Here is a 21072-nt window from a genome sequence, read left to right as displayed (position 1 = left end):
GTGGTTGTTTGACATCTTGAGGAAAACCACAGAACAGTATTTGGGAAAATATGGCTACGTTTGGTAGGAGACAGGGTGAGGAGTCAGACAAGTTAATATCTGCATACGTCCAGGATGAGCCTCTGTGATTCTGATCTATGATGTCCACACTTTTGTGTGAGGTCCCCTCCCATGCAGTCTGACCTCTGCAATCAATAGCCATTTTGCAAGTGATGAGAGTGTGACTTCTAAGGTGAGGTCCTGGAAGAAATTGTAGCTTCTGCCTCGCTGTCTCTTGGATCATTGACTCTGGGGAGAGCCGGCTGCCGTGTCCTGGGAACTCAAACTGCCCTGCGGAGGAAGCCCAGGTGGTGGCAAACTGAGGGGCCTCGCCCGCTGCTGCTGCTGCTGCTGCTGGCTCTCTGGCTGTGAGGTGCACCATCCAGGAGGCAGGTCCTCCAGCCCGGGCCAAGCCTGCAGACGACTACAGTCCCAACCGTCGTTTGACCTCACGAGAGACTATAAGCCAGAACCACCCAGCAAGGCTGTTCCAGGATTTCTGACCCACAGTGACTGTGTGAGATAACAAATGTTCATTGTTGTTTTAAGGCACTACAGTTTATTTGTTATGCAGCAATAACTAATACAGTTCGGCAGGATTTCCAGGATATCTCAATGCAATGAGCCTTTGGGAAACACTTTACACCTTTTACAAGTGAAGAGCAATGGCATTCTCACGGTTATGCTTCCCTCCCGACTATTGGTAGCAACGTCTGGAAGACCTAGAATCGTCCCCGTCCCAGCCCTTCAAACTCTGTCTTTTTGTTCAGCAAAATAAAACAACAAAAACTTTTCCTTTGAGATGTCTTTCTCCACTATCTGGAAGACCAGTGGTGACTGTACTCCTAGATGGCTTCCCCGATTTCATTTTCAGCCTCCGGATGTTGGTGCACTTTTCCTTCTACCTGGCTTGCATTACGTTAAATTAGCTGTACAATGAGAACAGCATGATGTTACCTGACACTACTCATTGTCTGTCTGTATGTCTGTCTCCATCAGTCCGTGCCAGTTAGAAGCTCTTGTTTTACTGAAGGGCTGTGTGGACGGAGAAGGCAGCCAATGCCCGGAGCACTATTTAGGCCACCCACCAGCCCTGAAATCCTACCAAGAGAGAAATCCTATGAAGCTCTGAAAATCCTACAAAGAGAAATCCCACAACCTCAGCAAGAAACCGCATCATATTAATATTTCAATGTTCGCTCTGCTACAATAAGGTTTTGCTATCTCATGAGAGGAATTTTGAGCTACGACCTAGACGAGAAGGATATATGGTATCAAATATTTGAAGGTTCAAGGCTAACGGATATTAATAACGTGACGTTTTTGTCTCAGATAAGTCACGAACAGGCGAGTATGAACACAGACTGCCACGTTGAATAAGGGAGGCTGCATCTCCCTGAGCCTTGGAACAAGGATAATAAAATACTATTTTTGCAGAGCCCCTTTCTTGGAAGAAGAACTCATAAAACTTTATCATAGATATATTTGCTTTACTAATGTCATCAGTTAATCTGTTCCTCCTTTTGTGAAGGCATCTTTACTACCAGGTAGCAGGAACTCCAGACTAATTGTGTTTACAGAGGACGGTGAACCACCTTCTGGAAAAGCCTGCTTTTCCGGGGGAATTCAGCAGCGAAAATGATTTTTCCCTTTGTCAAAACAGAGTCTCAGGGTTTAATAAAATGGTCATCGGGTCCCTCCAAAACCAGGAGCACGGCGTGTTGATTAGCCTTATCTGCAGCCTCCTCATTCATTCTCCTGGTCACACAGGCGGCCGTGGGAGAGTAAATACTGCCCGGACCTTACCTTTTCACCTCTTCCTAATCTTCCTTTAGGGGCGCCTAGCAACTGTCCTGCCCTGAGAACCCAGGGAATAAGCACAGGGCTGTGAACTCAGACAAAGCAATTAGCCTTTTGACCAATATCAACCAAGAAGAGGGAAGCTAGGAGGCTTCATTCTGGAAATTTTCTCAAGGAAGTTAAGCTGACTTTTAGGGCACTGGACCCTACCAGAGATAATATAAAGTCAGGAAAAAGTGTACCTCCTCACTTGCTCCTTTGTTCTTCCATTTTACCCAGAGAAGTGAAAAGTGAAGCGACCTGTCTTCAAGCAGAGTGCTGGGTTTTGCAAAAGTAAGGGGCAGTGTAGCCAGACCTCTTCCAGGGGAGGGGGAGGGTGGCGGGCGTGCCTGGACATTCAAACACAGAGGCCAGCTTCGGGTGTGCCCTCCTGATCCTGGCTGCCGTGCTCACAAGAGATGCCTCTCTGCTGGTATCAAGTTTGATCCTTGTAACAGTTCCTGAAAAGAAAGAAGAGCTATAGCTGCCAGCAGTTTAGGGGCCAAGAGAGCATCTCCAAAGCTGATGCTCAAATGTCTGTAGTCATTATTGTCTAGTTCTCTCTCCTGACAGAACTAGTTATAGCTGTTGATCTATTGGAATGCATAGCCACGCCTGCGCCTCTCTTCTTTCAATGGAAGCCTTAACTAGGGCCCAATATGTTGTTATTTGGATGGATGGGTGGATGGATGGATGGATGGATGGATGGATGGATGGATGGATAGATGATTGAATGAAAGAGTAAATGAATACTTTTTCACATGCAGTATATCATTCCATCTTCAAGACAACCTGGTAAGATACAGGAGTCACACATTCCTCCCTTCATTAACAAGTGTGCAAACTGAGGTGCAGAGGGACCAGATGGCCTCCTAAGGTTCATGGAAAATGAGCAACACCTAATTAGTGCTCACAGCATTCTTTCCACCCTGGGAGGAAAGATGAGAAGCAAGGCCATCCACAAATCACACCTTCACTGTGTATATCTTTCAGTTGAGTCATTTAATTAATAAGTAATTAGCCCTACTCCCTCAGCGTGGGTGACCTCCTTCCCCTCCCCCTCTGTTCCATCCACTCACGCCCTGTGCTCACAGGATTTCACAGCCCAGCAGAAACCCTTGCTCCCATGGTACCTTCCTGAGACACGTCAATGGAAGGTAACCTTTCCCCTGCCCAGAGCGCCTCCCTAGTTCATGCTTTTCTTTCCTGCCTCATCTCCTCAGCTAGACTGTTGGCTGCCTCCCTGGGCCCTCTTTGTGGTGGTCAGGACCCTAGTTATGCCCATATGACCACTCCCACCAGCCTGGGAAAGGCTGAATAGGAGGAGACATTTGCATCAATTATTTTGGAGCAACAACAAGGCCACCCCAAGTAGGGAAATCAGGTAACGTGGGAGAGTGATTGGAGTGTAATCCGCCTTGGTCTTCCTATTTCTGGACACTGTGCCGGTACTTCCTTGGCCCTCTCCATCCCTCCTGCATTCCCCCAGGCACAGGGTTACTATAGAGCAATGAAATCGATTATTTTTCATTCATTTGAATGAAAAGACTTTCCCTGAAAGTACTTTCTTATTGTAATGACATCCCCATTGTTCAGAATGTATTGATATCTCTTCTGGCATTTCTTTTGCTGCTGTTGAATATTCTTTTGGATAATTCTCATCCCTGAAGGTAGGTTTGGCCAACGGCTGTTTGGCCGCACAATAATGACAGTGTAAATGTCTGGAACACTTTGCAGGTTCATAGAACTATGACATCCTTGATGCTGATAGATTCAGAATTAAGATTTATAACAAAGGAAGGTGAGAAGTGTTGTTCGGGTAGGAATTTTGACATCATAACAGAAGAAAGGGACAGGTTTTCTTGGGTGGTGCCAGGCTGCCCCACAAAGCAGGTCGAAGCACCAAATTCTGGACCAGCTTTGAGTGAGGGCATCCTACTGGTCTGCTCAGGGGACAGCATGGGAGGGTGGAGTGGACTTGCATGCAGTCATCCTAATATGCTACTTATTAAAAATTACAGCTACTGCATTAGGGGCTTTGGACAAACAGCCACAAAGTGTCAGGTGCAGAGCCACAGAACAGGTACAGGTCTCCTGTGTGGATTTGCTGTCTTCGGGGGCCAATGCAGTAAGTAGTGAGACAGGTGCAGGAGCAGAGGTCTGTAGGGACAAAAGCCACACGGGAAGGATCTCTCACATCTTGGGGTTGATGGGGCAGGGACTGCTGACCAGGCGGGGGGTGTCAGGAAAGACCTCACAGGATTTGCGCCAACCCTCACAACCACCCCCAGGGTATCAATATTTTTACTGTGCAGATCAGAGAAGTTAGAGACCTGAACAAGGTCACACAGCTACAAAGACTGGAAACCAGATGTTTCCTCTCGGCCTGGCTCATTGGTGTGTGTCCACATAATAGCCCTTAAGTACTAAGCATCAGAATTTGAATCTCGGTCCCCTTGAATCCCAACACAGTGCTCTTTCCTCTGTAGAATGCCGCCTTCCTTTTCTGGAAAGGTCAGGTCGTTTGCTGTTTTTTCCCTTTAACTTTGTCCAGGTGTTTTAACTACAAGAAGGCACCTAGAACAGTTCCTGACTCAGTAACCAGAAAGAACTGGCATGGGGTCTGCCCATCGGTCCCTGTGAAGCCTTGGGAGGTCACCTCCCCTCTAGGTTCCTTTTTCCTCGCAGAGAAACCAGGGGTGGGGGTGGAATTCAGGGGAAGGGTGCTGTCAGCGCTGAGCCCCATGGCCAGAGAGGGGCTGCGGCCGCAGGAAGTGCCAGGGGGAGCCGCCTCTGTGTGGCTCCCATTCAGGACTGCGGCCTGCGGTTGCCAGAGCTTCATATTTTGCAAGAAAACTGCTCAGACTTTATTTTTACTTGAGATCTCCTGATTTGTCAACATCAACAACAAACTCATCTTAAAATCATGGAGTGGGTCAAAAAAAGACACGTCTGTCCACCATGGGGACGGTCTGGCCACCCGTTTGCCACGTCCCGATTATGTGGCACTTGAAGCCTCTTCTGGGTCTGGAATTTGGCAGGCGAGTGCAGGTTGCTCATCTCTCCCTGGTCGGGTGAAGGTGCGGAACAGTAAAGTCTCAATGCCTTCTGTCTGTGAGGCACGGCTGGTGACGACGCCCTGCTCACAGGGGCAGGCGTCCTAGTACCCGGGCGGCAGGCCCCCCGGCCCCGCCCTCCCTTTGGCCGGCAAGATGGCTGCCCTCCCTCTCGCTCCCATCCCGCTGAAGGCAGCCAAGTCCTCTGGGCACTTTGTCATCCCCAGTGCCCTCGGGTGTGCAGATGAGGAGCTTTCCTCTCCAAAACGGACAGATCAGACGGACGGTCACAAAGCAGGTGTGTGCAGTGAATTCTCAGTTACAGAGAAAGGTGAGGTTCTGGAAATATTTTGTAGAAGAAGATGTGTAAATATGAGAAGGATCATCAGATACCATCAGCTTTTACAGACTGGGGCTGCTCAGAAGGGAGTCTATAAAGCAGTCTTCACAGACTCAAAGGAGTATTGATTTTTTAGGAGCTGAGGGGGTCAAAATGACATCCCTTGCATATGGCAGCCCCTGCTTCATCGCTTGGGACTTTTATGACAAAGAACAAAGTCAGGAAAAGGCAGAGAGGGCTGGGAAAAGGCACAAAGAGGAGGGCACGGGCTGTCCCCGAAAACCCTCCCAGGCCGCAGCACTGAGCGGTCTGCATCTGCTCGGGATAGCCAGACCCTGGTATTGTGTTGTGGCTACTGTGGTTGACAGCCACCCCTGGGGACCGCGCTTTGTGTCTGCAGGAAAGCCGTGGGATGGCATGGCAGGGCAGGCACAAGCCCGAAGACCCTGGCTCTGGTTGAGGCCTCCGCTCCCGCACGTACTGGATGTGCCCAGAGGCACCAGACACATCGGGCTCAGCGGGACCAAGATGAAATTGGCATGTCCTGATTGCGTGGCCCCTGTGATTGGGGTGCCTGTGTTTGCTGGTGCCTTTTGGTCGCCAAGGACAGGCATGTAGAAGGAAGGAAGCAGTCACGCTTATGCTATTGTGAAGGACGAGCAGTACCTCTGTGTCTCTGCCTGGGCCTGGGAGAGGTCCCAGCCTGAGGGGGGCGCGGAAGGCTTCTTTAGGAAGGGAGCGGGTTTTATTTTTCAGAAGAAGACCATTCTGGTGGCTGCAGCCAGGAAGGTTTCAGGGTGAGTAGTTAACAAAGAAGCGGGCTCTAGTGTGGAGTGTGTGTGGGAGCCTCTGCCCCTGACGGCCGTGCAGGGCACGGGGGCGGGGGCAGGAGGAGGCCTCAGCCTGCAGAGTCAGATTGGCCCCTGCCCTGCGCTAGAACTTGGTGGGTGTGGCAATTTCCCCTGGTCTGAACGTTAATGCCAACTGGGGCATGTCCATGGTGAATCAGTTCAAGGACGCTACGATTCCGGGGAAAGGTGGGACTTTTCCTCCATGAGTCAATAACAGATTTTATCGATTCATGTTTCTGAACTTGGTACAATCGCAGCCAGTCAAATCTCCTTGCTCAGACCCCATCTCTTTCTCTGTGCACACACCCTGCTCCTCCCCTAATGTTTCCTTAAGGCTCAAGGCTGAACTTGAGCTAAAATATTTATAAAGAGAAACTGTAAGCAAAGCTTATTATTTAAGGTTATGTTTACCTAACAGCCAACGCTAGTCTTTCATTAACCAGGTCCTGGTGTGGCCGCTGGTCGCTGGTGCCAATCACGGGAAGACTGAAGGTCTCAGGTCCACAGAGCTGCTCCAGGTTGCTCACGTCTTACACTGGCACCCACGCTCTGCTCACTGTTTCCTGAATCACCGGCCCTTGGGAGAGCTCAGGGCTTACTTCAGGTAATAAGTAACTACCTGTCACCAGATCTGCATAGATAGAACCCTAAGAAATGATTTCGGCAATGGCCCTGCTGACTTAGGGGATTAGCCTAATCTCCCCACCAGCCAGTCTGTCTCCTATCTCCCTGGGGCTGCCCAGTCGGCCCATTCTCCTGAGCAAACACTGGCCACAGGAAGGAAGGAAGCTTGTTTGGAAATTGAACATAGCAGAGACATGGTTATCTTGCAAAGGGCCGCTGTATTTTGAAAAACGGGGGGAGAATAAGTATTAACCGTTCTTAGGAATCCTAAAACCTCACCCTGGTTCATCCACTCAACAACAGTGGGGCCCTACAGGAGAAGAGGACTCCCCAGCTGCAAACGGCTGGGACAAGAGTCAAGGTCAAACTGCCGGGCTCTTCAAGGCTATTTTCACAGCACTGCCTGCACCTGCAAAACGGAAGCAGGTGATGACCCCTTAGCGAAGTAACAGAACTAAAGCCAACACCGTGCTTAGCTCAGCAAGGAGAAACCTGGGAGTTGGGAGGAACAGCCCAGTGTCTCAGGATAGGACATACTTTAAAAAGGTGCTCAGATTCACGGATATCTCCCCATCATCCTTGACAGTGATCCCCTTTACAGGTGAGGAAACTTAGTTTCAAAGAAGTGAAAAGACTTACCCAGGGTCAGCCTGACCAATGATCTGACTGAACTGTGCCAGCCCAGGCCCTGCTGGCTGGTGTGCATCCCGTAGTTCAGTTAACGGCAGGTGGTCATCTCTGGGAAGGATGCGTTGTAGTGTCTTCTTTATTAAACGGCTCCCCAGTGATTCCGTTCTGGCCGCAAGTTATCTTGCTGAGACAGTCTCAGGTCTGTGAAACGTGTGTTCAGGTTATACAATGCAGCATTTTTTAATGATTGGAAACAACCTAACTTCCCTTGAGTGGGATTATTCACATAAACTATGGTGCATCTCTGTGGCGGGACATTATGCAGTTAAAAGAATGAAACAGCTGTAGTGACATGTATGTACTGACATGAAGTGAACCACAAGATACCGTGTTAAGTGAAAAACCAAAGTACACAATAGCGTGTGTAGCATCTGCCCTTGACAAAGTGTGTATGTACGTGTGTGTGTGTTTGCCTGTATAGAATAATTTGAGAGAATATCTAGGAAATTGGAAACACTGGTTGCCTTCTGGGTGCTGATATCTGGCACATAGTAGGTGCTCAATGAGTACCTGTTGTCGGAGGAACAACGTCTACCCTGGCCCACATTCGTTTTCCACAGGCATGAAATAGAAGTTCACGTATCCGATTATTCTTATTCCCCAAAGTTGGCCCAGGGCCCAAGCCGCGATCTCCTGGCTTCGCAGAGCGAGCGCCCCTGCAGCGAACCCCCAGCAGGCCGACGCGCCCAGCGAGCCCTGGCAGCAGAGCGCTTACTTCGCCGCGTCGGGGAAGAAGCTCAGCAGCTACTTAGCGTTCTCCAGAATGCTAAAAATGTTTTCTGGTCAAGACTGCCAGGAAGTAATATTCTCTTCAGTAAAAATAACGTAAAAGTGACCCAGACATAAACTCTGGTAAAAATCACAGGAGAAAGCCAAAGTCGAAAATGCCTCCCTTTCTTTGTTAATTATTAAGTTTTGTCAGAGAAACGTGGGCTGTCGTGCTGGCAGGGTCACCGGTGTGGGGCCGCGCCCGGACAGCCCACCTCCCAGCCCTGCCTACCCCTCGGACCGCAGGTCCCGCATCTCTTCTCCAGAGTGAACTGGGTCAGGACTGAATGAGCTAACGCTGCTGCTGTGGACGCAGAACAATAACCCAGTGGATGTATCTGCTAAGAATTGAATCTTTTATTACAAGTAAACTAAAAATAAAGACTTTAAACCAAAAAAGTAATGGTACTCATAGAGCACTTGGCTCCAGACACCGCTGTAAGCATGTTACCAAAACAAACTCATTTAATCCTTCTAACAAGCCTAGGAGGTCAGTATTATCATTGTCCTCACTCTACAGGGAAGGAAAAAGGTTAGTTAACTTGCCCCAGGTCCACATTTAGTCATTCCTGGACTCAGGATTTGTACCCAGAGTGTCTGGCTCTAGAATGTGCTCCTAACCGCGATACCAGAGACCAAGGGAGACGTGAGGCACTGGACAGCCGGCAATCAAGAGATGGCTTCGACTCCTGCAGCACGGCAGTCAGAGCTGAGATCGACCACCATCCGGCTCCAGCCACACAGACCTTAATAAAATAGGGTGGAAAACGGAGTTCAGTGTGTAGCCAACTTGAAAAGAAAGAAAGAAAACTCCTGAGAAGCCGGAGACGTAAAGACTGTAAAGTGGAGCCCACGGGCCCTGGAGAGCCAGGCGGGCGCAGGTCCTCCCTGGACATGGGTTCCTGTGACCTGCGTGGCGTGGGGCCCAGACCCAAGACCCCGCCTCCAAACAGGGCCTTGGAAGAGCTGCATCCTCCGGAAAACCTCCGAGAAGACTGGCGAAACCTCTCCCGGTGGCTCAGGGAAATGGCAAAGATAGGCGTCACCTGTCTGGGGCACCAGGGGAGCCAGCGTCTCCCTGAGGAATGGGAATCCCAAGACTGAGTGTCCCACGGGGAACCTTGAATGTAAACTCCCCACGGGCAACAGTGCCCGAGCTAAGAAATTCTTATAAAGATGCGCACACGTGGCAGAAGCAAGTGCCCACTCTTATACTTCCACCACCCAGGGCACTTAATCTGATTATTATTGTTGTTATAAATACACTGATACATATTTTAAATTTTCCTTAGTTTTAATTTCTAATCTATTCAATATGTTAGGTATACTCAACCTAAACAAAAGCTCTTTGGAGTTTTCAGTCACTTTTAAGAATGTTGAAAGGTTCCAAGAACTGCTGCCCTCAAGCTCGGCAGGCTGTGACAGGCTTGGGGGGCCAGGATAAAGGGACCTGTAACTTGGTGAGGCAAGCCACCCGCGAGGCCCACCACTCACCGCTCCCGCCCCCTGTGCATGGCCTGCTGCGACTTTGTATCTGCGGCCACTCACATGTAGGTAACATGAATGAAGGTGTCCTGTCTCAAGGGCCCAGTAATTAGGAAGTCCAGTCATTTAGTGTCCAAACCGGGATATTTTATTTGAAGGAACATGCAATTCATCACGCGGTCAAAATCATACCGTGATAGTCACAGGCAAACGAGGACATATGGTCAGCCTAAAAACAGGTTTATCTGTGCTCTTGAAAATAACTGGAGACGCAGGGTGGGAAAGTCTCTGAGGGTGGAAGACAGTTGACTGCCGTTCACCTGTGGGTGATGGTCCCAAGCACCAGGGGGGCAGGAGGCGGGACCTCGGGGATGGACGGCTGTGATCAGGCCCAGGGGCGGGAGCTGCCACCAGCGACCTTGAGTGGAGACCGGAAGGAAGGCGGGCATCCCCGTGGCTTGGCCTGGCATCCTCAGGCTCGGCCTCACTGAGGTCCTGGTGCCACGGGGCTCTCGCCACCGAAGTGTCCTTCACTAAAAACTGAAATGAGACAGAATGCTTCTGGGCTACGGAAGGGTAATGGATGAAGCGGGTTGATTCTGGAAGTTTTATAGGTACCAGATGAACAGAAAAGACTCTGTTCATGTGGACTTCACCCCTCATCATCCTCCAAGAGGAAGGGGGTAAGTCCAGCGCACTGACTTTGGCCCTCATTTTATTTCATCTCTTTGCAAGTTTCTCCACTAACTTCTGAGATCCCCTTACGAGTGGAGTGTTAGACATGTCACGTGTTTTGTTGTCCTAAAGTGAGCACAAGCACATGGGCATGGAAAGAAGAAACAAGAATCATTTCCGGATTTGTCCTGAACAGTTGGCAGCATTTGACAAAGTGTACAGATGACATCACATCCCATCAGCTTTGACGTCATCTGACCCAGACACGGAAATGAGGTCTGTGCCCAGCTGTTTGCAGCGGCCGCGGTGCAGTTGCCTGTCTGTCCCCAGAGATGCAGGGTGGGAGCTCGTGCCTCAGGAGCTCAGGGACGGTCACACAGGCTGGCTCGGAACTGGGGGCTGGGGTCCCAGGAGGTAGGCCCAGCTCAGCCACTGCTTAGCTCTGGGTCTTGCCTTTTCATTTCCATTTTTTGCATCAAGCAAAAGACTTTATTATTGGAGATAATAGAGTCTCCCTAGGATGTGGTGGTGATTATAGCTGAGTTCGTGAATGTGTTGGAAGCTGTCAGTAATGTCAAGTGACATGGCACGTATTCCCTGCAACACAAACCCTACAGGAGAGATGTCTTGAAAGCCAGTAAAAGGTTTCGCTTTAGTAAAATAATGATTTGGTCGCCATTTAGAAAATGACCACCGTTTTTTTAATGGCTGCATGGGATTTAAAAAGGAAAAGCAGGAAGAGGTGGAGGGAGGGGAAGCAGGAGGAAGAGAGAGTGAAGATAAAATTAGACGGACAAGATTGGTTCCCTCAGCTTGGAATTCAATCCTGTCATCTCCTTGACAACTGGCCCTGCGGAGGGACAGGGGCCAGAGGTCAGGTCCCAGCGGTTCACCTGCCTCAGCAGAAATCCCGGCCCGGGGCCTGCCTGGTCGGCTGACTGGAAAACCTGAAGTGGGAAGTGCTGGCCAGCCTTCGTGTGCCTTCTCCCCTGAGTCTGACCCTGGGTGGGGGGCAGGAGGCACACAGGGTCGCTGACCCCACGGGGGCTTCGGATGTGAGGGGGCATCACGGGAGAGCCCCAGCGACGGTCATCAGGGAGTTCTGTCCCAGGCTCAGAGTCTGGAGAACCTTCCTGAGCCTGTCTTCTGAGAGACAACGGATTCTGCGCCCTCCCCACCCCCTTCCCAATGGAGAAACAATACCCGCCGTCTCTGCGGTGCTGTTGGGACCAGCGGCAGCTCTGTGGTCTCCCTGGGCCAGCCTGGGCTCAGGAGGGCAGGGCTGGGTCAGCGTCAGTGTCCAGCCCAGGTCTGGGCCACTGTGGTGTTGAAGACCCCCCGTGGTCCTGCTGCAGCTGGTCTCGGGGACAGTGTTGGAACCAGGACGACACCGCAGAGCAACCACTGCTCCTCTTCCTGCAGCGTCTCACCGGTATTTTCTCTAAATAAACCACTGGGAGTCTGCCTGTTACAGAGTAGACTTCAAAGTTGACATGGACAGTTAAGGGAAAAAACTAAGGAATTCCACACGTCCTACTGCTGTGGGGTTCCATCCACACACTCGCCGTTGTCAACCCGCTCCCTCCCCCCACCGTTAGGGTGCTTTGTGGGAAAATGTGGAAATGGCAGGTCTGATATGTTACCTTTCCCACAAATACTTGCCTTTTAAGAGGACCTCAGGGAAAGGAGCCCATAAACCTCTCCAAAATGAAATTATACATAAATAAATGAAATGATGGGAGGACTGCAGATATCGTAGATCAGGCAATGCTTGGGAATAGTGGGCCTTCGGGGCCCCTCTCCTGGTGCCAGACAGATAGTAACGAAATAGCAGCCACCATTTACTGGGCACTGGCAGGTCCGGCGTGTCTGCAGGACAGGCTCTGCCACCCTGCCCCTGCCAACGGTGACACTGCCCTTCGGAGACACTGCCCTACTCACTACCCCCCGGCAGGTGGGATTTGCATTTCAGGGGGCCAGGTCTCTTCTCCCCCAACCTCGGTGGGGCCCTCTGGGAAGTGAAAACTGGCTGTAGGCAGAGGACTCACCCTGGGAAGGCAGTGACGAGTCAAAGTAGCCTCTGTCCCTCCAAACCCTCCAGGTGAGAAATGGCCCTTTTAAGCCAGGAACTACAGGACAAACCAGGAAGGCGCGTGTCTCGCAGGCCCTCAGGAAGCTGACCCCGAGCTAGGGCGGGGTCCGGACTGGCGTCTTTCCAAAGTGAATTCTCTTGCTTTTGTGGCTTCCCCTTCCCCTGCCGACTGTCACTGCTGTGGCTGCTCCTGCTTGTTAAGGTCCCCAGGTGGGCCACGATTAGATTTCCGGCAGGTCATAACATTATACCTGGATCATATCTGGGGTAATTGCCTGAAGCTGGTTGACGTCCTTCCTCTGTGACAGGCCCCTCGCCCTCTGAAGGCTGAACCCCTCTTTCTGACAGACGTGGCCTGTGTGAGTTTCGAGAGGCGGTGGGGAATTTTGTTGGACATCTGGTTTGTGGCACCAGAGGGCACAAAGGGCAGTCGTTGGAAGAGGAGCCAAGCAATCACACCTCTAATAAAACCACCTGGACCACTACCGTTTGGAAAAAAATAAACAGCAGGGAGAAGAAAGAGGCCCAGGTCCTGGCACTGGCTCCCCAGAGTGGAAGCCCCCAGAGCCCCGCTTGCCCGACTCCGGGCTCGATGTACTGTCCCACCCGCGCCCCTGCTGAGAGCCAGTTACAGCCTTCCGGATCTCTCTCTCGAGTCTCATTACTATGCAGACCAATTTTTCATTCATCTGGAATCCACTGTAGCATTTTAATGTGGAAAGCCTGCTACTCCATTTCTCTCCCCCAAAGAAAAATGGCTTAATTTCTCCAGCTGATAGATTTTTTTCTGATCCTTTAGACAGTAGGAAAAAAAACTCTAGAAAATCAGCTGTTGGACTCCACAGACATTTTATGACGGCCATAAAGGTCTGTGGCAGGGTGATGCGCCAGGCAGCATCCTGACCCGTGGTCCCAGCACTGCTGTTATCAAGCTTCTGTGAACATGATGGTTAGAAAAATGACAGGTAGGTGTGTAGGTAGGTAGATAGAAAAATGGATGGATGTGTGGGTGGATCAACCGTAATAGAAGCTGTGGTTCCCCCGCCATATTTGAAGAGTATAATTCTTCCGCATATTTTTTTTGCAGACACGTGAGACCTTTTGACACTAAATCAGTCCAGAATCCCCCACCCTTAGCCCCAAATTGAGACAGATTTCATCAGCAGGGGCAAAAATCTATTTAGAAAGGAAATTAGAGGCAAAATTGGGGTTAATCATTTTAGCTGTTTTCTGTTGTTCAGCCCACAAGACGTAGATGGATGAAATCTTCCCATCTTGCCTGGGCTTCTTCCTCTGAGGCTGAAGACGGCCTGGTCCGGCCTGGGGAAGAAGTGGGCCGAGCACAGAGGAAGGCCAGGCCCACGCCCGGAAGAAGCGATTGGAGTTTCCTCAGAAGACTGCGGTAGTTTTAAGGCGTAGACCTTGGAGCCAAACCACATGGGTTCAAATGCCACATCTGCCACACGCTAACTTTGTGACTTCGGCAAGTTACTTCATGTTTCTGTGCCTCAGTTTCCCCATTGTACCTCATACAGTTATGAAGATTTAGTGAGTTGAATGCCTCACGTGCTTTAAACAGAGGCTGGCACATTGTGAGCACTACAGGAGGTAAGTCAGAGCTCCCCTCAGTGTGTAAGTTCATTACATGGAAGATGAGATTTTAACCCCAATAAGATCATCAAATTTAATTAACTCAGCTTTAAGGTTCAAGGCCAAAGGTTGTGCTTAACTGTCCCTCTCTTCCCTTATACTGCTTATTGATCTTCCCTGGGATCCAAATCAACACTCAGTCAAAGCAACAGCCCAGCCTTGGCCCCAGCTCTGAATGCAGAGAGTGAATCCTATGGCCCAGGGCGCTAGGCCAAGCTCTCTCCCAAGGGCTTGTACATCCAGGGAGAATTCCCTGCCTTCAGCGGCCTTGGAGGAACCACTGGGCAGCTAGCTGTCCCTCACAAACCCAGAAGAGTTGGCAGCCTTTATCCTGCTGCTTCATATTAAAATGCCTATATTCTCAGGCATGACTTAGAAGTTGCCCAATAGCCACACTAACATTAGTTGCCTCTTTGTTGAATGTGCTTACTGACATATGGCCTCTTTGGTGTCTGAGACCTTAGAGGAAATGAGGGTATAAAAGTGGAAGACAGATAAATAGTACCATTGAACTTTACCATGAAAAACTGTACCATTTTCTCAGTGTCCCATGTCTGCATGTCACAGTGATCAGCTAGAGATTTGGGTCCAAAACTGAAAACACCTGTTCCTGATAAACCTTGATTCCCGCCCTGTGCCCCCTGTTCCCTCCACAATGGGAGCCAGAGCTCTCCCTGCTGGCTTGCATCCATGACAGCGAGTTTGCATGAAGCCAGGGCATTTATCTTTGGAAAACAGCGTGTAAAACTAGAGTGTGTCAACATGATGGAGTACTATGTTGCCATAAAAAATGATAAGCATGTGCATTGTGTCAATATATGGAAATGAGTATGTGAAATAATGTTAAATGGAAACAAGCAGAACACCCAGTAGTTTGCACACAAATTACAATGCCATCAATAATCATGTCTGCATGCTCTTAAGCAAGGACTGCAAGCCAAGTTGGCGTAGTGTAAGCAGAGGATTATTTGCTGGACTCTTCTTTATGCCCATAGAATCTTACATAGTCTGTTTTTTGTAATGAGTAGTAGAACAGGACATGTGCGCTTAGACCAAAGAGAAGCATTTAGCTGCTGATACAATTTCTTGGACAAGAAAGGACAATTGCAGTGCTTAAAAATATGCCTCAAAGGGAGCAGCAAGTCTGCAAACCTACAGGCGTATGAACTAAGCAGCCCCTGCCCCCCCAGGCTGGCTGCAGCCATATTTGTCCAGATGGACAGAGGACCAAGCCCAGGGACGGAGAATAGAGTGGGGGCTTCATATAGATAGTGCTGACTCTTCACTCAGTTCACGCTTTGATTTAAAGGAGGGTGATCACATTACCCTGGTGTGCCTTAATTGTGCCCATTGCCCTAATAATTATTAGTAATAATGAAAATTATCAATAACATCCCTCTTATTTCAAAGGTATCCCTGTTAGGACATCAAGTGTAAGATCAGCCTACTTAAAGAGGCCACACAGGCCCCAACTTGTTGTCTAGCACCTGAAACGCTTGTATACAGCCCCTCTGTTTCTCACCTCACAATGCCCAGGGAACCAGGTTACTGCTTCTGCCCTCCCTTTGCAAGGACAGCTAGCCCTGGGTAGGAATCGGGATTACTGACGGCGCTGAGCTGGAGCCAGCTGGTGCCCGCCCACGAGAGCCACTGTACACACCTTCCCAACTCCACGTTCAATGATGTCATGTTAGTAGCTTGAAATCTGCATTGATGGAAGTATTTACACCGCGAAAATCAGGAAAACTGGGCTTTTTTTTTGTTTTTTCCCCCCACGGAGCTGGTTGTAAAATACTTAACAGCACATCTTGGATTGCTGGAGTCAGTGAAGCCAGAATGTAAACCAACTCATGGGGCTCTCTGATCACACCAGTTTGCACTTAGCCCCCAGCCAAAGCTCACCGCCTCATCCGCACAAAGTGCTGAAGGTAACCAGAGACCGTGGGATGTGGTGGTCCTCCCTTGCAGGAGGAAGAAATGGACAGGCATCCCTTGTTATTTTCCACACACATTAGAAACTAAACGAGAATGCAGACACCAGTCTATGCAATTGTCCTGGCAGATGGCAGCTTGATGCAGCCAGCTCATCCACTGCCTGGCCGGGTGGTGCGCATCCCGTTAAAGCAGATGACTGGTGGGGTGCAGCGCTGAGTCTGATCTGGATGACAGCTTTTGAACCACAGCTCCTTTGTCATACAAGTCACTGAAAACCCCTGCCCCAAGTGTGGTGTCACTATGCACAGTGGCTTATTCCTTGGCACCAACAATGTCATTAATTTTCCCCTCCCTCCCTCTGCAGCTCCTCAGGATAGTCCTTTGAGAAAGTCACATTACATGATCACATACAACTCGTGACTGTCACGTGCTATTTATTGGCAGCTCTCTTTCATAACCATGGCAAACATATGATGAGATTTTCCAAAGTTTAAGAGGTTTTTTTAGAGTAACTTACTGGCATGTGAACCTTGATTAGTGAATCGGCTAAACCCAAAAGGCTTAATGGAAGAATCAAAGGTGAAGGAAATTCTGAAATTCTAGTCTGATCATGGAACCTAGGACATTGAAGAGGAAAGAGTGGAAGGGACAATCACGGAAGTGACTTTGCAGTAACTGCATGCTTGGCTGTGTCGGCTTCGAGGATGAAGGGTGTGCATCGATCAGACATCTGGGCACAAAATACTCTGCTAAGTGGCACAGAAAAATTAAGACATGTGTTCTCTGCCTTTATAAACTAGTGGAAGAGACAGGAAGAAGGCCAAGGAAATAATGAGGTGCCAGTAATTGGGAGAGAGAAGACAGACAAAAATGGCAGTCTCTGACGCACCCAGTGGTGGAGGGAGGCTGCATCTGCGCTTGCAGCTGGCCTGGGTTAATCAGGGATGTCTGCTGGGAGGGGCTTTTGAGCAGGGCCTGTATGTGTATTCCACTAGCAGGTATTGGGGGGGTGGATTATAGCTTCGTGATCTGAAAGTGGACCGGAAATTATGAAATCCTAGAAATGAGGAAAGACCTTAGCATGTTTGTCTTCATTTCAACTCTCTTTATTCCAGAGCACTCCCTGACAACCTTTCATATCTTTTCTCAATGACAATTCCATTACCCTGATAGTTTCCTCAAAGTCTGAGTGAGTCTACATCCTCTATGGAAGAATTAGAACAGGTGATGGTATAACCTCTGAAGGGACAGCCAGGCTCCTGCTCTGCTCTAGTTACTCGTTTACTTTCCAGTCCCTCCCACCAGCCTGTGAGGTCTGTGACCACTGCCCACTCAGTGCCAAGTGCAGTGGGGGTAATGCAGCCTCAGCCTTTGCTGAACAGACAGGCTCTGCTCTGTGATTGCAGGGGTCACCACCTTGTGCATTATTTCTATCACATGCAAATCCTTATACCTGTCTCAGGTAAACTCCATTCTCGAAAAGACATTTTTCTGCTCACATCACCACCTTGCCATCAGTTGGAGCAAATGTTCTTTCTAGGTTTCTTCAGGCTCTAAGAAGGTAAAGTTTTTCAGTGATTTAAAGATCAGATTGTATTGAGCAAAACTTTTTGTTGAAAAAAATATGTATATTTGAAACAAACATTAATTTGTGCTTTGGTAAAGAGTTGGGTCCAATATAATCTTATGATGCTGAGTGAATATAGTCTGTAATAAGGGGGAAAATGGGAGACCAGAGAGCAATGATCCCAGCTATAGGTGATGACATTGATTTTTATGTTACTTAGATTTCTATACCCAAGGCAGTCAACTTTAAATTATACAAGCATCTGAGGAAAAGTCTGTACATGTTTGTATAAGATTTTAGTTCTATAAGCAGAGAGTCAAAGACAGTGACCTGAGATAGTGCTCTACAGACACGTGTCCCTGTCCTTGGGCACAGTGGGACTGAAGTCGTTCTTTCTGTAGATCTCGGTGGTATAGATGGTGCCCTTGGTGCCTTCACAGAAACCCCTTAAATGTCTGCTTGTGTTTCAGAATAGCAGTTAGATCACATGCCAATGCATGGTCTTCTCATGATCTCAGGACAGAGCGATCACCTGTCCCTGCTTTCCAGGTGTGACAAAATGGGGTGTTTGATTCTAACCTGTCACTCGTAGGCAGATGACAACTCTTAAAAGAGTTGAACTCTCATGTATATGTTTTCATCTTGAGATGCTTTTTATGAGTTTCAATAATGTGAACAGGTGGAGTTGTCTAAAACTCAGCTTTATTTTTTCATTTGTTCTGATAAGTAATTGACCAATTTTCTTGACTCATGGTTCATTAATCTCTATTGTCAGCTCTGGGGATAATTCTCTTTAGAAATTTTCTGAGCTTCTCACTAGGATGTGTGTTGTGGGCCACAAGTAGTATTTAACAATCCCTTCATTCCTCTGTGTCTGGGTTGATATGAGAGATTAAAAATTGGGACTTAAGTGATGCCCAATCCCAAATAACTGTAAAGGTAGAGCTAATTTCTGGAGCATGACAATCTGTTAAAGGGGTAGAAAGTAAAATCACAGTGTGTCTCAGATTTAATTAAATGGGTGAGTAGTCATTTGGGGACAGCCATAAGTTAGAAGTCTGCGTCTCTTTGGGATATTGGTGTTTTTTTCTTTTTCTCCCCAAAAGTTTATCCCAATTTATTGTCTCAATGAAATATAAAAGCCAAAATCTCAGTGGACCTTTTAAATTTCTACTCCAGTCAAAGCATTCCACTTATCAGATTGTACCCCAATTCCTAAGAAAGTATATTAGAGATTTTTTGTCTTGGACAAAATTCTTCACAAAGTCATAGAGCTAGTGGGAATGTCAGAGATCATATACTTCAATGTCCCCATTTCACAGATGAGAAAACCAGAATTTAGAGAGATCAAGTGATCTGACCAAGGTCACTCAGCACATTAGTGGCAGAGTGAGGGCAAGACCCATTCTGTGCTCTGTCCATCACACTACACTCTCTGTCTGGTATACAGACCACCTTGCTCCTGCTGGCTCTTATTTATTACCCTTTCTCATACTTATCCTACCACTTCCCAGGATTCAGCTGTTTTCTGGCCATTTATTTTACATTTTGGTCACCCAGTCTGCCATGAAGCATTCAATTTCACCTGATCTACTAAGTGCCTTTATGAATTGTTCTATAAAGTTGATGCTCTCATTTTTGCTTACAACCATGGTTGCCGGTCTCTGCTTTTACACCGGCACTTGAATCCTGGGCACATCACCAGCGAAGGCCCTGAATTCACTCACTTCTTTTTTCATTCTAGATTCCTCACTCTCTTCTAATTTTCACCTGAGATATTTTTAAGTTCTTTTAATCTTGGCCACTTGGTAGCTGTGCTGTCACTGTCCGTGGTGCTGATATTCAGAGCGGTGGCAACTGAACGGCCTGGGTGGGAAATGCAGGTATGGATTCTCCATAACACATCCGATTACTTCAGTAGACTACGTGGCCAAACAAAATTAAACAAAATAATCATTGGAAATTATAAATATTTGTATATTCTTAACCGGACTTATCAAAATTGATTCTCCTTTTTAATAATTCCTCAGGGGAAGAGCTGTAAAATCAAGTGGGTGATATTTAGTGATATGCTGGTAACTGTTTAACAAATTTTAAGCATTTTTCTCCAGGAGAAAAACACCATTTACAATGTTTTTTTTTATTTCCATGATATAAACAGCATTCCCACAATGGCTGACTTCAAACCACCCGTATGATATCACTGAATAAGAAGGCAGGAGGAGATATGAATGAGCAGCTGTCATGAGTTATTATAAGCTGGCTCCATGATACCATTGGCTGTAACCCAATATTGCATCTCAGGCCACCCAAACAAGGCCTCCCCCAAGGTGAGACATACCAGCAATAGTTCAGAGCAAAAACATCCAGAAGGAAGTGTCTCTGAGCTAAAGCCCTTCATTGAGACATGAGTGTAAAGCCAGAAGAGTGACGTACATTCAGAGGTGTTATGAGAAGTGTTTTTTAAATGTTTTTTAAGTTAGTATATTAGGATTAACATGAACTTGGTACTGTTTTAAAATGTTGGAGTTTTGTCCTTATGGTCTGTGGATGGGTGGGGTGAAGGTGTATCACATTGACTTAAAGGTATATGGCCAAGGCAAGTGGCCTGAATGCGTCCTGGGAAAAGATTTTCTCAGCTCTGGATCTGAAGAGTGATATCCAAGTTCCATGGGGTCTGTTGAAGTGCATTTTGCAATCATAGATGAAAGCCCACCTTTGTTCATTTTATTCCCAAAGGATTTCAATTAAAAATCTATTTTAATATTGTGTCAATGATAATAGTTGAGATGATATTTTGGTTATAAATGACAGAGCGCAAGTCCACCAAAAATGAGGCATTATTGGGAGAAAATGTGGGTAACTTCACAGATGAAGAAATACCCTAAAAAGACAATGATTCATCTGAGATTCTGGAAGAGTAGGTACCAGGAATATAATAATCAAAGACTGCTGTCTTTGATATCTTTTTTTTTTTGAGGTAGGCCTATAATGCTATGAATTTCTCTCTTAGGATTACTTTCCCAGTGTCCCACATATTTTGTATTGTTGTGTCCTCATTTTCATTTGTTCCAAGGCATTTTTTAATTTTTTCCTTGATCTCGATGTTGACCCATTCATTGTTTAATAACATGCTATTTAGCTTCCATGTCTTCGCATGTTTTTCCATGTTCTTCCTGATTGATTTCCAGTTTCATAGCATTGTGGTCAGAGAAGATGCTTGCTATAATTTCAGTCTTCTTAAATTTATTGAGACTTTTTTTGTGTCCTAACATGTGGTCTATCCTAAAAATGTTCCATGTGCACTTGAAAACTATGTATATTCTGCTGCTTTGGAGTGAAATGCTCTGAAGATATCAATTTAATCCATTTGATCTAATGTGTCATTTAAGGCCACTATCTCCTTGTTGATATTATGCCTGGAATATCTCTCCACTGAAGTCAAAGGGGTGTTAAAATCC

General features: G+C 47.7%; 1 long non-coding RNA gene across 1 annotated transcript in view; it reads left to right on the top strand.

Moving 5' to 3' along the window:
- Nucleotides 1-19119, top strand: part of LOC128627234 (uncharacterized) — an 81289-nt gene extending 62170 nt beyond the window's left edge. The window contains exons 2-3 of the long non-coding RNA XR_008391391.1: nt 6569-6729; nt 13701-19119. This is a non-coding gene — a long non-coding RNA (uncharacterized LOC128627234). The remainder of the gene's footprint in view (nt 1-6568; nt 6730-13700) is intronic.
- Nucleotides 19120-21072: the final 1953 nt, after the last annotated feature.

The sequence above is a fragment of the Artibeus jamaicensis genome, unplaced genomic scaffold, assembly GCF_021234435.1.
Source record: "Artibeus jamaicensis isolate MK-2021 breed Jamaican fruit bat unplaced genomic scaffold, CSHL_Jam_final contig_354, whole genome shotgun sequence".
In the NCBI taxonomy this organism is placed as follows: domain Eukaryota; kingdom Metazoa; phylum Chordata; class Mammalia; order Chiroptera; family Phyllostomidae; genus Artibeus; species Artibeus jamaicensis.
The sequence above is the reverse complement of the archived record's forward strand: the minus strand, read 5'-3'. Positions and strand labels throughout refer to the sequence as shown.